The sequence below is a fragment of the Hipposideros armiger genome, unplaced genomic scaffold, assembly GCF_001890085.2.
Source record: "Hipposideros armiger isolate ML-2016 unplaced genomic scaffold, ASM189008v1 scaffold_508, whole genome shotgun sequence".
Classification (NCBI taxonomy): domain Eukaryota; kingdom Metazoa; phylum Chordata; class Mammalia; order Chiroptera; family Hipposideridae; genus Hipposideros; species Hipposideros armiger.
Window position 1 is genome coordinate 1,074,229 of NW_017731858.1, and position 10,537 is coordinate 1,084,765.

Sequence of the window (10,537 nt, forward strand, 5' to 3'; positions counted from 1 at the left end):
AGTTTCTTTGTTCTAGACCCCACACTGGTATCTAGAATACTACCCACAAAACACTCAGCTATCAGATGCAAAATGCTCATCTGAAAGCCAGTGCCCTCCCCACCTCCACCCCAGGGGCAGTAAGCTGGAAGTAGTTTCTTGACATTTTCAATCCTAGGAACTGGTCCAAGGCTTTTATTTCCATGCTGATTTTATAAGCTTAACTTTCCCTGTTAGCAGATCGCTTTAGGGCCCTGATTTAGGGCCAACACAGCTGGGCTCATTTCCTATAGACCTGAATGGTAGGTGCCCATGTAGCCTTTAGTTAATTACATGGGCCCTCAGAGGGAAGCCTTGGGCTAAATAGCCCCAAACAAGAGATAATAGAGAAGCCTTTTATATTTAGCTTTAGGATATCATAAGTGATTTTGGCAACATATTTCCCTTTAAATAGGGTTGGATTAGGCTAATATTAAAATTAACTTTATGAGAGGCAGTCCAGCAGAGTGGTTAAAAGCCTTTACCGCACAGTGGTTATGGGCTCCTAACCACATGGTCTGGTTTCCAATCCAGTCACCAGCACACACTAGCTGTTTATCTCTCTGAGGCTGAGTTTCTTCATCTGTAAGACAAAGATAGCTAGAGTCCCTTCCTCCTTGGGTGTTTGTTAAGCCCCATGCCTGTCCCCTGGAAGCATTCCATAAAGGGGGTGTGATCATGATTATCATCACATTGTTATGATTTTAAAGGAAAAGGCAGCCCCAGGGGAGAGGCATGTGAGGGAAAGTCAGACCAGGATTAAAAACTGTCAGCATATAATCCAGAAAAAAAAAACAGTCCACTCTAGAAAATTGAGGTGTCCACTTGTTATCCTGAAAACCCCAGATTCTGCTTTCCTGACCCTTGTTCAGGCTTGTGCTGGTTCCTCAGCAGGTTTAGGCTAGAGTGAGCAGGTGGCTTTGGCCTGCAACCAGCTGGACACAAAGCCTGTTGGGAAACACTTCTCTGTGCTGGGGGCAGGCCTGGCTGGGGACAGGTGTGTGTTTGCATGGTGAATGGTGGTTACCACGAAGTCACCTTTGTCCATGAAGTGGGGTAGGAGAAGGCCAAAGTCTGTGGAAGGACAAAATCACTCTGTGTTGGGCAGCACTTAACTGCCTCCACATTCTTGCCAGGTTATTAGTTTGCCCATGTGAAAGTTTGGAAAAAAGACTCGAAACTCACTTTTTTTTCTAGCTAGGACATGGTAAAAAGAACTCTTGGAAATAACTGTCATGGCTAAAGCCTGAACTCTGTCCCAAGCAGGGCAGGCAAATTGGTAAATTCAGTGTTTATGTTTTGGTTCCTCCATTGTTGTGGACAACCCTAGCACTTTGAACAAGCTTTTGTGAGCTCTTATCTTGCTATTTATGTCTCCTTTTACACATGCACATACTTGTCTCTCCCTCTTACCTCATTTGTTTTTTTGCATAGGTAATATGTAGGTAAAATGTGCCTTTAATACCAAATTCACAAGGCATAAAGGGTTTGTGGTAACAACTTGGTTTCCCCCCCATCCCATTCCCTAACCACCCATAGGTAATTTCTGTTACCACATTTTGCTGCTCCTCTCCAGAGCTAATCTATGCACATGCACGCATATATTATGTTAGCACAAATGGTAGCATTCTTACTCATATTTGTATTCCCAGTGTGCAGCAGAGTGCCAAACACATAGGCTTTCAAAAAATGTAGGGTGGTTGAATGTTTGTTTGCTCCCAAGTTTGTGGTTCTCGTCCCAGCCCTGGGTGCCTGCACTGTCTAGTTAAAATTTCCACAGGCATATCAACATGTTAGCTGTTTGGACTTGCAGCTATGGCCTTACTTTCTCAGGACTGAGATTTACAAAGGGGCTACTGGGGCCTTGCTTACAATAAACAACTCATTATCTTTCACAAGATAACTTGAAACAACAACACCCTGATGCACTCATTTTTTCCCCTTCTCTTTTTAGTGTCAAGTAAAGTTTAGCTCTGGCTCCACTTTGGTGGTGGTTGTTGTTTGAGGGTATGGTTAAAGAGATTTTGATGCCATGCTCATCTTTGGGGAGTCTCTAAGCATACTCAGCTTAGCATTCTGGCTCAGGAAATAAAATGCAGGACTTTCTGAACCACTGCAGTATGCCTCAGCCCCTGCCAGAGTTTGCTTTTCCAGAAGCATCCAAGCATTCATATTCTCTCTCTCTCCCTCTCTCTCTCTCTCTCCCTCTCTCTCTCTCTCTCTCTGTCTTCTTTTCTTTTTCATCTATCTCCATCTCTCTCTCCTCCAAATGTGACTTGGAGACAGGCTGGACTCCCATACTTGATCCAAATAAAAAAGCCTAAGGAAGAAATAAAAGGGGGAGTAGGAGGGTCACTCCTTGTCCTGCTCTCTTCTCACAAGGTTGGCAAACCCAGGGAGGCAGCAGGGCCAAACACAACAGAGTATGGGGCCACACTCTGTGAGCTTGATCCTGACTCTGCCACTTATCAGCTGTGTGATCTTAGGCAAGTTATTTAATCTCTCTGTGCCTCCGTTTCTTTGACTGTAAAATGGGGATAATAACTGTACCTACTTTAAAGCATTGTTATAAGAATTTAATGAGTTAACAGATTGTAAAGCATTTAAAGCAGTCCCTGGCATATGGTAAATGCGATATAAGTGTTTCTAAAATAATGTTATTGTTAGTGTTCCCGTGTTAGATCCATGTCTCCCCTATTCCCTAGCTCTAAGTTTCAAGGCTTTCACTTATTGATCAGGGGCCCCTTGGTTCATTTTTTCCTATTGGGAAAAAGGTGAATGCCATGCTGTGTGGTGCATCTCTTACACAGAGAGGAAAACCTAAAGAATATCCTGTATCTAGGCTAAGTTTGTGTAAAGGCAGGGTTGTGCCAGCTCAAGTGCTCACTACACGGACTTTTGCCTGGGGCTGCTCTTGGGGCCCCATTCTTACCTCTAGGGGGATGAGAAGAACCCTCCTGGGAGCTTCTGCAGCCAGTGCCTTCTGGGAAGAGTTGTTCTCGCTGCTAAACTGGGCAAAGTGCTCAGCTTCCCCAAAGAGGTGTGTGATGCTGTGACAATGGATCTCAGCCCTGCGGGACTACAGAGCAAGACAACAGCCTAGAATCCAGGTCCAGGTCTCTGGCGATTATCAGAGGTCATTCTGCCAGATTGATAGGCTGTGCTTCAGACAACAGAGGTGCCCTGTGCTCTTTAAAGGGCTGGGTTGTCAGCCTGGCTCCTCCTAAGCCTTCTCTCCAGGCCTCTCCTGTTTCTGCATTATCCCAACATAAGAGCATGCCTTCCCAGTGTCCTATCTATCCCCAGAGTGACTTCCCAAGTCAGCTCACCTAGGCTGGATGTCAAGGGCTCCTGGGGAGGTTCCGTGGGAGGAGCCAGGCACTGTCGTGTAGGAAGGCTTCAGAGCCTTGTTGCAGAATCACCTCCCAAAATTCAGTTTGTGTACCTGATGCTCAGGTAAAGCCAAAACATTGTGACACTGGTGCTTGGAGATAAAGGTTTGTTTGATTTGGCCAAAGCAGGAGGACAGGGGAGCAAGATCTCTCATATTTATCTCTCCAAAAAGCAAAAGTAGGGAGTTTTTATGCAGCTGAGGAGTAGGGGAGGGGGAGTTCCAGGGAACTGAGAGAAGTCTGTTTCTTTAGTCATAGATGACACTTTTTTGCATCAAACTCCTGTGTGTCAGCAGCTGGTCACAGCTCCCTTGGAGACATTCCCTCCTTCTGCAAAACAAACTTACAAATTCTCCTCAAGACCCTGAACTTGCCTCCTCCTGCTTGACAAAGAAACAGTACATCTGCAACACAAAATTATATCATGAGAACAAGAGGTGCTGGTTGAAGAACCAAGATTCTGCAAAATAGCTCATAATTGTGCATCAGGGCTGTTATCTTTAAGGCAAAAGGCAGAAACTAGACATCTTGTGACTATTGCCATTGTTTAAGCTATCATTGTTTTGTGCTATAGTTTTCTATTATCTCAAGCAAGTGTACTTTGAAACATTTCTCCTGGGACTTGCTTTACAGACAGTCTTTCAGAATATGACTAACATCCTTTCTTAGTCTTTGACTATAAGCTATGTGACAAACAAAGCAATTGAAACATTTCATTAAAACCTATACCTATATCCTAACTAAGAATTATTTAATTCTAGCTGCCAAAAATACTAGGAATGTTGGGGGTGGCCGGTTAGCTCAGTTGGTTAGCGAGTGGTGCTGATAACACCAGGGTTGCCGGTTTGATCCCTGCATGGGCCACTGTGAGCTGCACCCTCCTTAAAAGAGTCAACTATGTCATTGTAGCATGAAAGCAATGTGTAACCAATGACCATGGCTGTTCCCCAATAAAATAAAACAAAAATACAAGGGGTACTAAATCACAAGGGGCTCGGCTATAGCCTCAAGATGGGTCCTGGACAGGTCTAGGTCACCCTCGGAGACTCATTCAGATTTTGGCATCTCTCACTGACAGGAATCCTAATAACCCCGACCACACACACCTACATTCCCTCTGCTTTGTGCTCAGGCAGGGCTGAACAGCATGGATTCAAAGGGCATGCCACCTGGTTCCCAGGTGTTGCCCACATAGAGTTTAGTGCAGTTCTGCAGATAGGGGAAAAACGCATATCCTTAACAACCAGTATGCACCTATGGGCTCATTCAGCAAAACTTTGTTGAGTGCATGTTATGAACAAGGCCCTGTGCCAAATACTGAGGGGAAGAGAAGAGGATACAGAGATGGCTTAAGTATGGTCCTTGCCCAAAGGACTTTGTCCTCCACCAGAGAAGCCAGCCATATATGTAACGAGCTATAATACGAGACCAAACTCATTCACTGATTTGACATTTTCTGAATACATATTCTGGGCAGGGCACAGCAGAGGAGACAGAAGCAGTCGTACCTTTAAGGACCTTATATCCCAATGAGGGAGACAGAGAAGACAATTACAATACCTAGATGCTCTTTGACTTACAATAAACCTATTGTAAGTTGAAAATATTAAGTTGAAATGCATTTAATACATCTAACCTACTGAACATCATAGCTTAGTTTAGCCTACCTTAAACATGCTCAGAACACTTAGATTAGCTTATAGTTGGGCAATTAACTTGAGTTCCATCTCAAGAGTAATTGCCTTCCTCCTTTTCTTCTTCCCAGAAGCAGGAGACACAGATGGGTGTTTTGGGGACATGATGGGATGTGAAAACACAAAACATAATATAAAAACAAACAAACAAAAAAAAAACGCTGGCAACACAGTACACTGTGGAGTATCGGTTGTTTACCCTTGTGATCACGTGGCTGACTGGGAGCTGCGGCTAACTGCTGCTGCCCAGCATCATGAGAGAATACACCGCATACCGCTAGGCTGGGAAAATCAAAATTCCAAATTTGAAGTATGGTTTCTACTGAATGCGTATCACTTTCAAACCATCATAAAATTGAAAAATCTTAAGTCAAATCATCATTAAGTTGGGAACTGTCTATGGTGTACAGGGTGCAATAGGGGTCAGCAGACAGAGCTTTGGGAGTGAGGAGCAGGAATGCCTAACCCACACTTGGAGAATCTGGGAAAGGTGTAAGAGGAAGTTTCGCCCAAACCAAGACCCATGGCTGCCACTTGGCATGGCTACAATGTGAATGGCACCCCCTGAAGTTGTGCCACCATTTGTGGCAGCCCCAGCTGAAGGATGAATAGGAGTTAAGCCAAGAGTACTTAGCAGATGTGGTGAACCACAAGTGGCTCAAAATGGCTGGAGTGCAAGGGCAAATATGGTTGGAGGGAGTATAGGAATTGGAAAGTTGTTATTTTGCAGCTACCATTGTAAAGACTGGATCAGACAAGAGTTATCAATGGATGCTAAATCTAGGGTCGATTTTAATGAGAAGCAGGATATTTGCATGGTTTTAAAGCGTCTCCCCACAGATTGCAAGGAAGAAGAAAAGTAGCTACGGAGAAATTGGGCATCACCTGGAACTGGTGATCAAAATCAACATCACCAATGAGAGACAGATATACATTTGAGTGTCTCCAGATCAGACATCATATTGCCTACCCAGTGCGCCAGCAGAGATGCATATCCCCAATCTAACATGAGGAAACATCAGGCAAACACAACATGAGCATTCTGTTAAAAAGTGTTAGCAGGAGGGGAAACTGTATTCTTCAAAAATAGCAAGGTCACAAACCCCCCCCCCCCCAAATGCTGTGTAATGTTCCAGATTAATGAATGCTAAATAGAAAAAAAAATAACTCAGTGCAATGCCTGACGCTAAAGTAGCTTCTGTACTACAGGGGGAGAAATGTTCTAAAGGACATCGTTGTATCAGCTGAGCAAAGTGCAATATGGACAGTAGATTAAAGTATTCTAACACTGTTAGATTTATGAAACTGATAGGTGTACTACGGCTTTGGAAGAGGATATCTCTATGCTTAGGAAATATACTCTGAAGTCTAAGGGTAAAGGATCGTGATGTATGCGACTATTTCTCAAACACCTCAGAAAATCTGTGGGTGTGCGTGTGTGTGTGTGTGTGTGTGTGTTTGTATAAAATGGATAAACATAATGTGTATGTGTGTGTATATAATGTGTACACAAGCATGACTATATATATATGGTGTATGTGTTTGTTTGTGTGTGGAAAGAGAGATAACTCAAATGATAAAGGAGATGGGCTAAAATGTTAACAATAGGTGAATCTGGGTAAAGGGTATACAAAAGTTCCTTATACTATTTTTACTTTCTGCAACGTTTTGTAAATTTGATATTATTTCCAAATAAAAAGTTAAAAAATTATGACCAGGTATCAGATACAAAGGATTGGGGGGTGGGGAAGTGGGGGGTAGTGAGACATGAAAGCAGCAGCCAGATCTTTTTTTTCCAGCTTTACTGAGATATAACTGACATATAACATCATGTTAGTTTAAGACGTACTACATGATGATTCAATATGCTTATATATTGCAAAATGAGTGCCACTGTAGTGTTAGCTATCACCTCCATCATGTCACATAATTACCATTTCTTTTTTGTGCTGATAACATTTAAGATCTACTCTCTTAACAACTTTTAAGTATATAATATAGTATATTAAGTAGACTATAATCACCAGGCTGTACATTAAATTCCCCAGAACTACTCATCTTATAATTGGAAGTTTCTTCTCTTTGACCAGCACACCTCCATTTAGCAGCAGCCAGATCTTGAGGAGACTTGCACATCACGTTGGAATCTGGACTTTATCCTGAGGACAATGAGATATACACAATAGAAATACTTAAAAAAATACCCTGCACTACAATATTGACTCATGTTTTGTTTCCTAATTTGTGCCTCCTGGTAGTTTACAGATTTGGGACCATCATTGCATATAATTTATTACACGGCTGGGAGGGGGCAGCAAAAGGTGTATTCTCAACAGAGTGTAGGGAAAGGGGTTGGCCTGGGAGGAAACACAAGGATGAAGAAAAGATGGACATGTGCCAGGCTGAGCAGAGAGAGGCATAGGGGTAAATTTCTGAGTGCTTCTTATGCTTGGGGGACCTTTCACACTAGAGATACAAAGATGAATGAGACACAATGGTCCCTTCCCAAGAAGTCTGGTGGTGTCACTCACTGTCCTGGATGACTGGTGCGGTAGTGTCCTGGAGTTGTCAGAGGCAGCCATGGGAGGGTTTGGGCTTCAATGTGGCCTTGTGGGACTGTGGAGCTGTAGCAGGCAGGGCTGGAGTTACAGGGGGCGCTCTCTCCGCTAGCCTAGAGGATGGAAGAGACTTGTGTTTTGTAAAGAATGACCATGTAAGGGAAAAAGCCTCCTTCAGTCTCTGAGGAGGATCATGGCCCATCCACCCACTCACCCACTTCTCTGTGGGTTCTATCACCTCTTCAGGTCAGCGGTCTCAGAGGGGCAGAATAGGGGCTGCTTCCCCAGCCCCACCAGTTTCTCCTTCCCTTCTGGAAGGAAGCCCACACATTTTGGAAGATCTTAGCACGCTCCCTCTGGGAAATCTTCTCTGGCTGTACCCCAGAAGGACACTAGGAGGGAAGTGCTGTCATCCAGTCCATGCTAAAGCTGGCCGACTGAGACCTCTCCCTTCCCCAGGTCTATGCCCTCCTCAGGGCAGTCTTTCCTCTGGGTGGTCCCTTCAGGACCCAGCCCACTCCTTTTCTGGAAGCCACTTCCCCCAAATCCTGGGCATCCCCTCTGGCCCTGTGGACATGCACATTGCCCTACTCTGGGCCTTTCCCTGACTTCCTCATTGGTGTCAACACTTCCATTACACTTCACATTCCTTCCATTCTGCCAAGGAAAATTCAATGCCAGTAGGATAAATCAGATAAGCTGGGCTCTGCTTAAAAGTGAGCTAGCTAATATGTCAGCACATGTCCCCAGAATTGATCAAAATAAGGGGAACTCTAGGCACCTACAAATTGGAGAGAAAGACATGTTTGGTTAGGTGGGCCTTCTTCCGGCTGCATTGGGCACATCATTCAAGACCAGATTATGGATAGGGTAGAGAATGGAGTGGGGGTGCAGTAGGGATGATCGGAGAACTGGAAGCAAGGCAGTACATCAAGAGGCTGTGGCTGTACTTCAAGAAGACAGTGGCCTGACCTAAAGTCTTGACAGGGTGTGCAGGGCTAGGTTGATGAAGCGAAAATGTGCAGGATATAACAGGCCTGAATGGGTGATGAAGATATGGGATAAGGGAGTGCTCAGGTTTTCTGCTTTGCTAAGTAGGTGAATGACAGTGCCATTTATTGAGAAAGAGATCATCTGGCAGGATAGACTGTGGGTTTGAGGGAGAAGGAAAGGATGATAAATATGGTGGGGTATACTAATTTGAGTTACCTGTGAGACATCCAAGTGGGCCTGTTCAGGAGGCCCTTGGATGGGGGCCAGCAAAGTCTGGCCTGGGAACAGAAAGTTTTAATATTTTAAAACACACACACACGGACACACGGACACACACACATGGACATGGACACAAGGACTTCTAACTTGGTTCACTCACAGGATCTTTCAGCCCCAGGCATGTTGACAGAAGAAGGTGTGGATGTCCTTCTTGGAGACAAGAGTGGAGAGTTCCTGCACAGTGGCTTTACAATCCCTCCTTAACAGTCATTATGCATAATCACAAGGACAACAGTCATAGTGGGGCCAGAGACAGTTGAGTACAAACCTCCAGAGCCATGCCTCTCTGCAGACTTCATAGTAGGCTTTCCCTCTTGTCCAAACCCCTGCCAATGGTGGTCAGAAGGCATTTGCTGGAGGATGTTGAGAATGCTGGTGTGTATGGTGGACCAGGTGTGGACCCTTGGCAGGGAGTGGAACCCTTGTAAATCTGGAGAGTCTAATCCCTCCCCTTTCAGAGTGTATTGAGTTCTTAGGGGCTGTGTCCTAATCCTGGTCAATCTCCATCCTATGTAGTAACGGGAGGGCAGCACCACCCTCCCAGCTGCACAGGATGTTCTTAGGTTGATGCCAAGAGCAAATCAGTCCGAGTCAGCACTTCCACCAGCCTTGTAGGCTCAGGGTGGAGCAGTGTGCATGGGGGTAGGGGAAGAGAGGTGACTTTCCTCACAGGTTGGAAGAAAACCAATTGGCATCTGAACTTCTTGGTTACAGAACATCTGGCTAGTAAAAACCTACATGTGCATGCGGGTGGGGACTGGGAGGTTCCCCCTCCCCCAAGTGTTAGCAATAATAAAGGACACTCCTGGTACAAGATGACGAGATGAGCAGTCCTGCACAGGACTCACACTGGGTTTCTGTTTCACCAGGAAGAAATCTTGAATGTCAGCCAGGTTTGTACTCATTGATTCATTCAGTCACTGAGGGCTGGTCTTTGTACTGAGTGCTGGGTGAGGCAGAGCTGGGGACTGTGCCCTTGGAGAGCTGCCAGCCTAGGTGCAAACACAGAAAACTCAGTGGTTCAGTGACATCAGAGCAGTACATCCCAACATGGCCCTAACTGCATCATAGCATTCATGACTGATAAGTTGCCTGGGGTGACCCAGGGATCGGGGACAAGTGTATGAAGACACGGTTCATTCAAGGCCTACATGCAGAGGATGGCCCAGAATGCTGGGCAGGCTTTCCACCAGAGAGGGGCATATTCCACAGCAGACTGAGACAGTCAGCAGGAGGCGTAACCACAGACTCAAAGTCCCACTGCCACCCTCTCATGCTGAAAATGAAACAGGGTCTAAAATTCAGACTCTAAAGGCCACCCTCAGGAGTAGCTTCCAGGGCTCTGGCTAACATCTGAGAGGCAGGAGGGAAGGGTTTGGCTACCCTCCCCAACCTATAGTCTCTAGTGTCACCAGCCCTTCTGGAAAGCCTCCAACAATAAATGACAGCCCAGCCAGGTGCAGGGCCACATGGATAGAGGGCTGAGCCAGAACTCCCCTGCCCTCACACCTTCACCTGTCCTCTTCCCCTCAGCCTTGAGGGCTTGCCAGACGTGCCTTCCAGAGTTAATGCAATGTCTCTGGCTCTTTTCCACCCCTGCTTA

At 45.4% G+C, this 10,537-nt stretch overlaps 1 long non-coding RNA gene across 1 annotated transcript; it reads right to left on the reverse strand.

The window, feature by feature from the left end:
* Positions 1 to 7,062: 7,062 nt before the first annotated feature.
* On the reverse strand, positions 7,063 to 9,336 carry LOC109396211 (uncharacterized). Its single transcript, XR_002126812.1, has 3 exons — positions 9,203 to 9,336; positions 7,636 to 7,775; positions 7,063 to 7,263 (listed from the first exon to the last, which is right to left on the reverse strand). It is a non-coding gene; the product is annotated as an uncharacterized LOC109396211 (long non-coding RNA).
* Positions 9,337 to 10,537: the final 1,201 nt, after the last annotated feature.